At 42.3% G+C, this 10,811-nt stretch overlaps 1 long non-coding RNA gene across 1 annotated transcript; it reads left to right on the plus strand.

The window, feature by feature from the left end:
* The first annotated feature begins 463 nt into the window (after positions 1–463).
* LOC127216196 (uncharacterized) lies at positions 464–5,856 on the plus strand. The gene is made up of 2 exons (XR_007834002.1): positions 464–565; positions 5,651–5,856. It is a non-coding gene; the product is annotated as an uncharacterized LOC127216196 (long non-coding RNA).
* The last annotated feature ends 4,955 nt before the right edge of the window (positions 5,857–10,811 follow it).

Here is a 10,811-nt window from a genome sequence, read left to right on the forward strand (position 1 = left end):
CCATGCCTACTCCAGCATGCCACACTTTAGGAATGGGCACATGTTCAGCAGTCCTGTTGGCTTTCTTTCAATATATATATATATATATATATATATATATATATATATATATATATATATATATATATATATATATATATATATTATATATTATATACTTCTCATTTTACCTATCGATCCCAGTTCCCTTTCCTTCCCATGCCCCCCACACTCACCCTCCTGTAGAGAGCTGCGAAGTGCCGCGCCTTAAAGATGGTGCTGGCATCCGCCTTCTACCTTCCCGATGGTGAGCACTCTCTACATAAACAACTCCATATTTGGCTAGGGCTGAAGATCTGGCTTGCTTCTGCATATGTGGACCTGTCTGTATTTGCCATGTGGCATGCTGGGGTTGGCTACCCAAAGGCTTTTAAGCTGTGGGCGGGCTTTCCCCGGGGTCACAAGATTGTTCAAGGTTCCTGAATAAACTGCTTAAAGAAGAGTCGGAGTGTTGCATCTTCCTTGCTGGTCGAGATGGTTGCAACAGGTGGTGGCCCGTAAAGACTCAGAACTTTCTGCAGTCAGGGTAAGTGCACTGGTAGTTCCTGGTTAAAGTGGGAATCCTGGACAAAAGCAGGAAGATCCGCTTGCGGGTGTTTGCTCTTCTCTGTAGACAAAGAGGTAGCGGGAAGAGTTCGGGGCCCAGAGAACTGAAAGTAAAAGTTTAAAAGAGTCGTTGCTAGTTTAGCTATGGGCGCTTCTCAATCGCACCCAATTTTTTTGGCTCTGAATGAGCTGCTTCGTTCTAGGAACTTAAAACTTAAGAAAAGTACCTTAGAAAGATTTTTAAAGGAGAGCGTTACCGTTGCACCGTTGCACCATGCTTCGAAATCTCCAGGAGTCTTACAATCCCTTCATGGGAAAAATTAGGGAGAGATCTTGACTTTGCTGCCGATCGAGGAACACTTAAGGGCGGCATGAGACCTGTTTGGAAATTAGTGAGAAGCTGTCTTGAGGACCAACGATACAGCGAGGCGGTAGAGAATGGACAGGCTGCCTTAGAGATGCTACAGGAAGAAAGGTCAGAACAGGCAAATAGTGAGAAGGGAGATAAGACAAAGAATAACTTGTACCCAGATCTCACAGAGTCAGAAGACTCGGAGTCTACAGACTCTGGGGAAGAGCTACAGGCTCTCATAGAGCAGATGGAAAAGACAAGAATAAGAAAGAGGGAGAAAAAGAGAGACAAGGATAGGCCCGAAAGTGGAGATCGCTGTGGGTCGCCCCCAGGTAAAGCAATGCCATCCGCCCCAACCCCAATATGCGGAGGGAAGGAGTGGCAGTATGGGGCGCTCTTTCTGCCCTGAGATCTGGAAGGCAGTGAGAACAGAACTACGCTTGGCCTATCTAGTGTTTCAAGATCCATAAGGGAATAGGTATGAAGAGCCTCTAGACTTTAAGGTGATTAGGTCTGTGGCTGATCTGTAAGAACATATGGGATTACAGCCTCTTTAACTATGGCTCAAGTGGAAACCTTGCAGAGACACTGCATGATGCCCAGTGATTGGACAGGACTAGCTCATGCATGTCTGAGCCCAGGCCAGTATTTGGACTGGAAAGCCTTCTTAATTGAATATGCCAATGATCAGGCTGCCGCTAATCAGGCTGCAGGAAATCCGGCCTGGGACAGAGATATGCTACTGGGACAGGGACGCTTTGCTAATCAGCAGACAGGATACCCAGTACAAGTCTTTGAGCAAATTAATCACATTGCTATAAAGGCATGGAAATCTCTGCCTAACAAAGGGGAAGTGAGCGGCAATCTTACTAAGATCCTACAGGGTCCCATGGAGCCATTTTCAGACTTTGTTGCTCGCCTGGTAGAAGCCGCAGGGAGGGTGTTTGGTGATCCTGACTCAGCTATGCCTTTGATTAAACAACTTCTTTATGAGCAGTTTACGAAGGAGTGTAGGGCTGCCATTACACCTTATAAGAGTAAAGGATTAGAGGCATGGATGAAAGTCTGCAGAGAGCTGGGGGTGCCATTGACTAACGCTGGCCTAGCAGCAGCTGTAGTTCAACTAACTCAAAATAAAAGAGGAAGTTCAGGTGCCTGCTTTAAGTGTGGCAAGATGAGGCAGTTAAAGCAACAGTGCCCTGAAAGAGAAAGTGTAGTTGAAGCAGGAGGGGGACAATGCCCTAAGCAGCCTGGACTGTGTCCTAAGTGTAAAAAGGGAAAACACTGGGCAAATGAGTGCTGCTCTGTAAAAGACATTAATGGGCAACCATTAACTCAAGGCTATGGTGGTGCTTGTCCAAAAAATGGTCAGCAGGGCACCCACTCTCAGGGCCCACAAATATATGGGGCAGTAGAAAATCAGGACAAAGAGTGGAGCCAGGAGAAGTGGCCAACCCTTCATCATCCCAAGGACCACGGAGAGCCACTGCGGGTTCAGCAGGATTGGACCTCTGCTCCACCACCAGACTCTCATTAACTCCCCAAATGGGGGTCCAATTGATAGAGTCAGACTTTAAGGGACCCCTTGACCCAGGTACAGTTGGGCTACTTTTAGGAAGATCTTCTACAGCCTTGAGAGGCCTTAGAGTCCACCCGGGAGTGATTGATCTAGATTATACTGGAGTGGTAAAGATCATGGTTGAATCCCCAAGAAGGATTTCAGCCATTTCCCCTGGAGATAGGATAGCTCAACTGTTACTTTTACCCAGTTTACATGAACGCTTTGCTGCACAGTCCAAAGAAAGAGGCAAAGAAGGGTTTGGATCTACAGGGACAGATTTAACATTTCTGTCCCTAGACATGGATCAAAGACCAGTCTTGGAGCTTGTTGTAGACGGTAAGAAGATCCTAGGCTTGCTAGATACAGGTGCAGATAGAAGCATTATTGCCAAGAAAGACTGGCCTACAGGCTGGCCAATACAAGTCTCCTCTCAAACTTTGCAAGGTCTGGGTTATGCCAAGGCACCAGATGTGAGCACAAGACAGTTACAATGGAAAGATGGGGAGGGGCATTCAGGAGTCATGCAACCCTATGTGTTAGAACTTCCAATTTCTCTATGGGGAAGAAATATTTTGAAAGATATGGGCTTTAAGTTGAGCAATGAGTACTCCCCTGCTTCTCAGAAGATGATGAAAGACATGGGTTACCATCCAGATTATGGTTTAGGGAAGTTCTTACAAGGAAGAAAAGATCCCATTAATACACAACAAAGAAATCCTAGACAAGGTCTGGGTTTTTCCTAGCGCCACTGAGGAAGGTATTCCCATTACTTGTAAGACAGAGGAGCCAGTGTGGGTTCCTCAGTGGCCGCTGTCCTCTGAAAAATTTAGTGCTGCAAAAGACTTGGGACACATTAAACCATCAGTGTCTCCATGGAACACCCCTATTTTTGTGATCAAAAAGAAATCTGGAAAATGGCGCCTGTTGCATGATTTAAGAGCAATTAATAATCAGATGCAAATTATGGACCCAGTACAGCGAGGCTTGCCATTGCTATCATCCTTGCCAGCATCCTGGCATATAATTCTGATTGATATAAAAGAATGCTTTTTCTCTATTCCCCTGTGTAGCAGGGATAGTGAGAGATTTGCCTTTACTGTTCCATCTTATAATCATGAGGAGCCGGATCAAAGGTTTGAATGGGTGGTTCTGCCGCAAGGCATGGCCAACAGCCCCACTATGTGTCAACTTTATGTTGGAGAGGCTATTTGACCATTGAGAAAATAATTCCCTGCTTTGAGATGCATTCGTTACATGGATGACATATTACTGGCTGCAAAGGAAGAACAAATGCTAGAGCGGGCCTATATAGATTTAGTTAAATTGCTTGAAAAGAAGGAGTTGTTTATAGCTCCTGAAAAGGTTCAGAAAGATAAAGTTGTAAATTATTTAGGAGCTAAGATTAGTGAGAAACAAATTATTCCACAAAAGGTAGAATTAAGAAGAGATAATTTGAAAACCCTAAATGATTTTCAAAAATTGTTAGGAGATATAAAGTGGATTAGATGTTATTTGAAATTACCAAATTATGAATTAAAACCCTTGTATAATGTTTTGAATGGAGATTCTGCCCTAGATTCTCCTAGACAACTAACTGTAGAGGCAAGATTACAGAGCGCCTTTTTACAGAAGTTTAAAGAAGGTCAAAACATTGTTATGTGCATTCTTCCTACATTTATTATGGCAAGAGGGACCATTACTTTGGATTTATGCTAAAATATCTCCTGCTAAATCTATTGAACATTATCCCACTGCGGTGGCTAAGCTAGCATTGAATGGAATCCAACAATGTTTGCAATATGTTGGAGTCACTCCAAATATAGTTATAATGCCTTATTCCAGCCATCAAGTTAAAGTTCTTTGTGCCACAGTAGATGATTGGGCCATTTTGCAGTGTGGATTTGATGGGGAGATAGATAATCATTACCCTAAGCATCCATTATTGGGATTTTTTAAGGAACATCCTGTAATATTTCCCAAGGTAACATCGTCTGAGCCTATTTCAACGGCTCCAAATGTATTTACAGATGGTTCTAAGACAGGCTGTGGAGCCTACATGATAGAAAGACAGGAGCCTGTGTTGCATCAGTTCCAGCCTGGCTCCCCTCAGATTGTAGAGTTAAAGATAGTAGTGGAAGTTTTTTGAGGCTTGTCCTTTTGCTTTTAATTTGATATCTGATTCAGCTTATGTTGTTAATGTTGTTAAGGTTTTAGAAGTGGCAGGACCTATAAAGAGTACCAGTCCAGTTTGCCTTTTATTCCAGCAATTACAAAATTTAATTTGGCAAAGGACAACTTGCTTTTTTGTTCAGCAAGTTAGAGCTCATACAGGCCTGCCAGGGCCTTTAAGTAAAGGTAATGACAAAGTTGATCAGTGGACTAGAATGGAATGTATATTTTTGAGCTCTACTTTAGAAAAGGCAAGGAATTTTCATAAGACTTTTCATGTAAATGCTAGAGCATTACAACAAAAATTTCATCTCTCTCGAGCAGATGCTCGACAAGTGATTCTGGATTGTCCTCAATGTGTGATTCATCAACATCCACCCAGCATGGGAGTAAATCCAAGGGGTTTGCTCCCTCTAAAAGTTTGGCAAATGGATGTAACACATATATCTGAATTTGGAAGCTTAAAATATGTGCATGTGCCTGTGGATACCTGTTCAGGCATCATTCACGCCAAGCCTTTAACTGGAGAGAAGGCACGCAATGTCATAATTCATTGCCTAGAAGCTTGGGCTGCATGGGGCAAGCCCCAGCAGTTAAAAACTGACAATGAACCAGCTTATACAGCTCAAACCTTTGCCTCCTTTTGTCAACAAATGGAAGTGCAGCTCCTTCAAGGGATGCCGTACAATCCTCAAGGGCAAGGCATTGTGGAGCGTGCTCATCGCACATTGAAAGAATGCCTACAAAAACAAAAGGGGGGAATAGGCCACGGCCGTACCCCAAAGGAGAAACTTTCCCTTGCTCTATTTACTATTAATTTTTTAAATTTGGATGCTCAGGGCTGCTCTGCGACTGATAGAAATCAAGATTATCATGGCCCTGCAAAAGGAATGGTCAAGTGGAAGTATATTCTGACAGGCTTCTGGTGCGGGCCTGATCCCGTGCTGACATGGGCATGAGGTTCTGTTTGTGTTTTTCCACAGGACCAACAAGACCCGGTGTGGGTGCCAGAACGCCTGATTAGAAAAGTCCAACATGAAGAGTGTCATGACTGTCAATGTGATGACCCTCCTGCTCCTTCCTATGATGATACAGCTGGGGATAGCGGAGCAGAGATGGGGAATTTTGTCAGTGTTTCGAGGTGCCAAGAGTACCTTTAGGGATTTGTATAATACGACTTTTTCTCCTACCCCTGTGTGTATTTGGTCTCCTATTGTGTGGTTGGTTAGTAATGGTAGTGTAGAAGGGAAATGGCTGAATTGTACCCCAGCCACATGCTATTATGGCTTGTGCTGGGATGCCAGGTAACATATAAAGGCAGACCTATCAAAATTGCACCTGACTTCTCCATGAAAACTCTCAAGGCCAGAAGGACCTGGATAGATGTTCTACAAATACTGAATCCACTGATGCCAACCCAGGCTACTATACCCAGCAAAACTCTCAATCACTATAGACAGAGAAAACAAGATATTCAATGACAAAAATCAGACTTTCACAATACATATCCACAAATCCAGCCCTACAGAAAGTTCTGGAAGGAAAACTCCAACCCAAAGAAGTTAACTACACTCACAAAGACATAGGCAATAGATAATCCCATTTTACCAGAACCCAAAAGAAAAAGCGGGGCAAATATACTCACAATACCACCGCCAACAACAAATCTAAAACAAACAGAAATTAACAATCAATGGTCCTTACTTTCCCTCAACATTAATGATCTTAACTTGACTATAAAAAGACACAGACAAAGAAAATGGATACGAAGACAGAATCCATCCTTCTGCTGCATACAAGAAATACATCTAAACTTCCGGGTAAAGGATTGGGAAAAGATCTTCCGATCAAATGGGCCCAAGAAGCAAGCAGGTGTGTCTATCCTAATATCTAACAAATTAGACTTCAAAATCAATCAAAAGAAATGAAGAAGGTCACTTCATATTCATCATAGGAGAAATCCGTCAGTACAAAGTCTCAATTCTGAACATCTATGCCCCAAATACAAAGGCACCCACATTCGTAAAAGAAAAGCTACTAAAACTCAAAACTCATAGTGGAAGACTTCAACACCCCACTCTCACCACTAGATAGGACCACCAGACAGAAACTTAACAAAGAAACAAAAGAACTAACAGATGTGTCAATTGGGTTTAACAGACATCTATAGAACATTTCCATCCAAACACAAAAGAATATACCTTCTTCTCAGCTCCACATGGAACCTTCTCTAAAATCTTCCACATACTAGGCAACATAACAAACCTCAGCAGACACAAAAAAAATTGGAATAGTCCCCCATATCTTATCAGACCGCCATGCTTTAAAGTTGGAATTCAACCAGAACACAAATCGCAGAAACCCTACAAACTCATGGAAACTGAACAATTTGCAATTGCACCATTCCTGGGTCAAGGAAGAAATAAAGAAATAAATTAAAGATTTCCTGAAATTCAACGAGAATGAAGACACAACAAACTCAAACGTGTGGGACACTATGAAAGCAGTGCTACAAGGAAAGTTCATTGCACTAAGTGCCCATATGAAGAAAATGGAGGATAGTCACATAAGAGAATTAACAGCACAACTGAAAGCCTTAGAACAAAAAGAAACAAACTCACCGGGGAGGAGTAGAGGTCAGGAAATAATCAATTTGAGGGCTGAAATCAATAAAGTAGAAACTAGGAAAACAATACAAAGAATCAATGTAACAAAGAATTGGTTTTTCAGAGAAAATCAACAAGATAGACAAACCCTTATTCAAACTAAGTGTTGGCTTTCTTATGGAGACTTCATTGTACAGCCATAATGGAATCACATACAACAATGTAGGAATATGACTAGACAAAAAGATCACTATCTGATGATGAAAGCCTCAGTGGAGAAATCCACAGAAACCTGTCTGTCCACATTCTTGGCTTTTCTGTATAGCATTCCTTCCTCCTTGGAGTAGAGCCAGGTCTCTCCTGAAAAAAAGGGTCTTAACACCTATTACACAGGTTGTTCAGAAACTTTTCTCTTTTTTTCTTTTCCTTCTTTCTTTCTTGTTTTTTTTTTTTTTTTTTTTTTTTTTTTGGTTTGTTTGTTGTTAGGTTTGTTTGGGTTTTTTTATTTTGTTTTGTTTTTTAAACAGAGTTTCTCTATGTTATCCTGATTATCCTGAAACTCTGCAGACCAGATGGCTGGAATTCAGAGATCTGCCTGCCCTCTGCTACCCAAGAGCTGAGATTAAATGCATGCACTACCACATTGGGCCAGTAATTTTTTATTTATTTATTTTTTTTTATGGTTAACTCCAAGAGAGAAAATGTAAGGAATTCAAGATCCAATGCCCCACTTTAGAAAAGAGAAATTTTAGTTTCTATCACCTGCACTGGAAATTGAATAAATAGCCAGAAACTGAATAAATAGGAGTGTGTGTGTGTGTGTGTGTGTGTGTGTGTGTGATACTTTTCATTGTACATACTTAACTTACATGTAATTTTATAAACACAAACCATCAACATATCACATATCTTTTTACTGTATATACTTCCTTAATTTAATATATGCATTCACTCTCTCTTTATAAATATATGTATAAAATGGTCAAGCATCTGTTCCGCATTCTCCCTCTGAGCCTAGGAAGAGGGTCTGTGGGAACAGAAGTCCCAAATCCTGAAGTGGTATGAAAGCTAACACTATCAAAATGAAGCAGCACAGATCTGACCACAGAGCCACACCCTCAGAGTCTTTGCCCTTAAACTCGAGAGCAAGGCTTTCTGCTCACACCCCTCACTCCTCTCTCTCCTTCTTCACGTCTGCTCCACGGAGGGGTCTGAGGCTCATTACACAATTGAGATTTCCTTTAGACTTATCTGTCTTTTGGAAAAGAGGCTTGTAGTCAGACTTGTCTTTGGGCCTATAGCTTAGGCTTGTTCCTAACTAGCACTTGCATCTTAAATTAACCCATATCCTTTAATCTATACTCTGTCTTGTGGCTCATTACTCATCTCTCCATAATTCCCATGCTGCTACCTCTGAGTCTGGCAAACTCACTTTCTTCTTCCCAAAGTTTTCTCTGTCGCTGGAAGTCCCACTTAACACCTTCCTGCCTAGCTATTGACCATTCAGCTCTTTATTAAACCAATCAGACGGTGCAACTTCACAGTGTACAAAAAGATTATTCCAGAACAGAGGATAAATGTCCCGAAGCAAGAAGTAGATTTAGAAAGAAGAGGAGGAGGAGGAGAAGATTTAACCTGAGGCCTGTGAACTGCAGGACAGAATTGTGCTTTAGTTTGCAGTTTTCTGAAGCCAGTGATGTTGAACTGTTTTTCATGTCATTCCCACTCACAATGCAAGGAAATAAATAACAACAAATGCTGGTGAGGATGTGCACAGGAGAGAGCCCTTCTACACTGCTGGAAGGAATGTAAACTAGTCCAGCCACTATGGAAATCAGTACTGAGCTTCCTCAGACAGTTTCCATGACCTGGTAGGCCAGGAGACCAGCTCTCAGTGTGACTCCACTACACACAGGCCCTGAGAATACTCCAACTTCTCCAGGAGGACATTTGGACCAATGGTGACAGAAACCCATGTGGTTAGCTTGAGTTCTTCAGCTCTTTGAAGATTCCAACATCTGATAGGAGTGGTGTTGCATGTCATTTATTCTCTTGTGTTTGAAGGTGTGGGTGGGCTTGCAGACCCTGGAGACGCTTCTCCTTCTCCACATCATCAGATCACAGCACTGGATGAAACTGTCCCAGATCCTGCATGCCATATCTGCACAAAGATTGGGTTAGAAGAACATCTGATCTCACAGCAGATGCTAGATGAGGGTCTTTGTGGAAACGATATTTCCTGTGAAAGTCATGAAGTGACAAGCAGCCCCTTTCTCAGTCCCCTTCCTCTCATTGACGAGAAATGCCAGTGAGATGCCTCAGTGGGTAAAGGTGCTTGCTATCAAGGCTGGTGACCTGAGTGTTATCCCCAGGATCCACACAGTAGGAACTCCCACACGTGTGCCTGTGTGTACAGCACCTCTCTCTCTCTTTCTCTCTCTCTCTCTCTCTCTCTCTCTCTCTCACACACACACACACACACACACACACACACACACTGAATGTTAAAGGTTGTTTTAAAGGAAATGAAGATATGCTTTGTGTGAAATGTCTCCGCTACTGTTCCTCCTCACGTTTCCCACCCTCTCTTCTCCACCATCCCAGGACTGGATTAGTCACCTTCTTCCTTTACTTCTTCAGTACTCCTTCTTTACTTCTATGCCCCTGCCATGGCCCAGAATATTCTTAATCACATTTCCTTTATAAATAGTGTGTCTACAAGAGGGATTATGTGCATGTCAGTGTGAGTGTTCTCACAAGCCAGAACAGGGTGTCAGATCCCCTGGAGCTGGAATGGCGGGGTATTGTGACTTACCCCTTCCTTTTGGATCCTGGGAACTGGACTGCGGTCCTCTACAGGAGCAAGTGCTCTCTACTCTCTAGTGCTGAGCCACTCTCCTGTCTCTCCTAACCATGGTCCTCGCTTCCAGATTGATAAAGAATCTAGAGTGGATGGAAGTATCACCTAAGAAAAGGGCCACATCCTTCTGTTTAGAGGAGAAGACTTTTCCCCCAGTCCAGAAGGGCATTTGAATCCCACCTGAATTAATTAATCCCAAACATGAATTGTCAATTTGCTTTGGGGATTAGAAAGCTTTCTCTTTTATGTTGGGGTTTGAATTGAGGACCTATGAGGACATAATGAATTTGTGACATGGACAGGGGAATGTTAAAGGAAATACTGCTGGATTAATTCAATTTATATATTTTAAAAATGCTTTGACTCCAAAATTTAAGTTCAAAGACAAGTTACTGGGAAAAAGGATTTCTATTTTTGTTTCCACAGAAAATGAAAAGCTGTGGATTCCTTCCAGACTAATGTGGTTCGAACAAGCTAGACCCCCTGAAACAGAGTATCAGGTGATCCTACATTCAAAACAGCTTGAACAAGGCAGCCTTGCAGACTACAGCCAGGATTTCTGCGTCTTCTTAGGATCCCCCATGACAGCGCCCCCTATCAGCAGGAAGTAGTTTGGAAAGAATGACGCCCAAATTCCCAAATATTGTTTATAAATGTTTGTTTTCATTTATATGAGGT

The sequence above is a fragment of the Phodopus roborovskii genome, unplaced genomic scaffold (genome assembly GCF_943737965.1).
Source record: "Phodopus roborovskii unplaced genomic scaffold, PHOROB, whole genome shotgun sequence".
Lineage (NCBI taxonomy): Eukaryota > Metazoa > Chordata > Mammalia > Rodentia > Cricetidae > Phodopus > Phodopus roborovskii.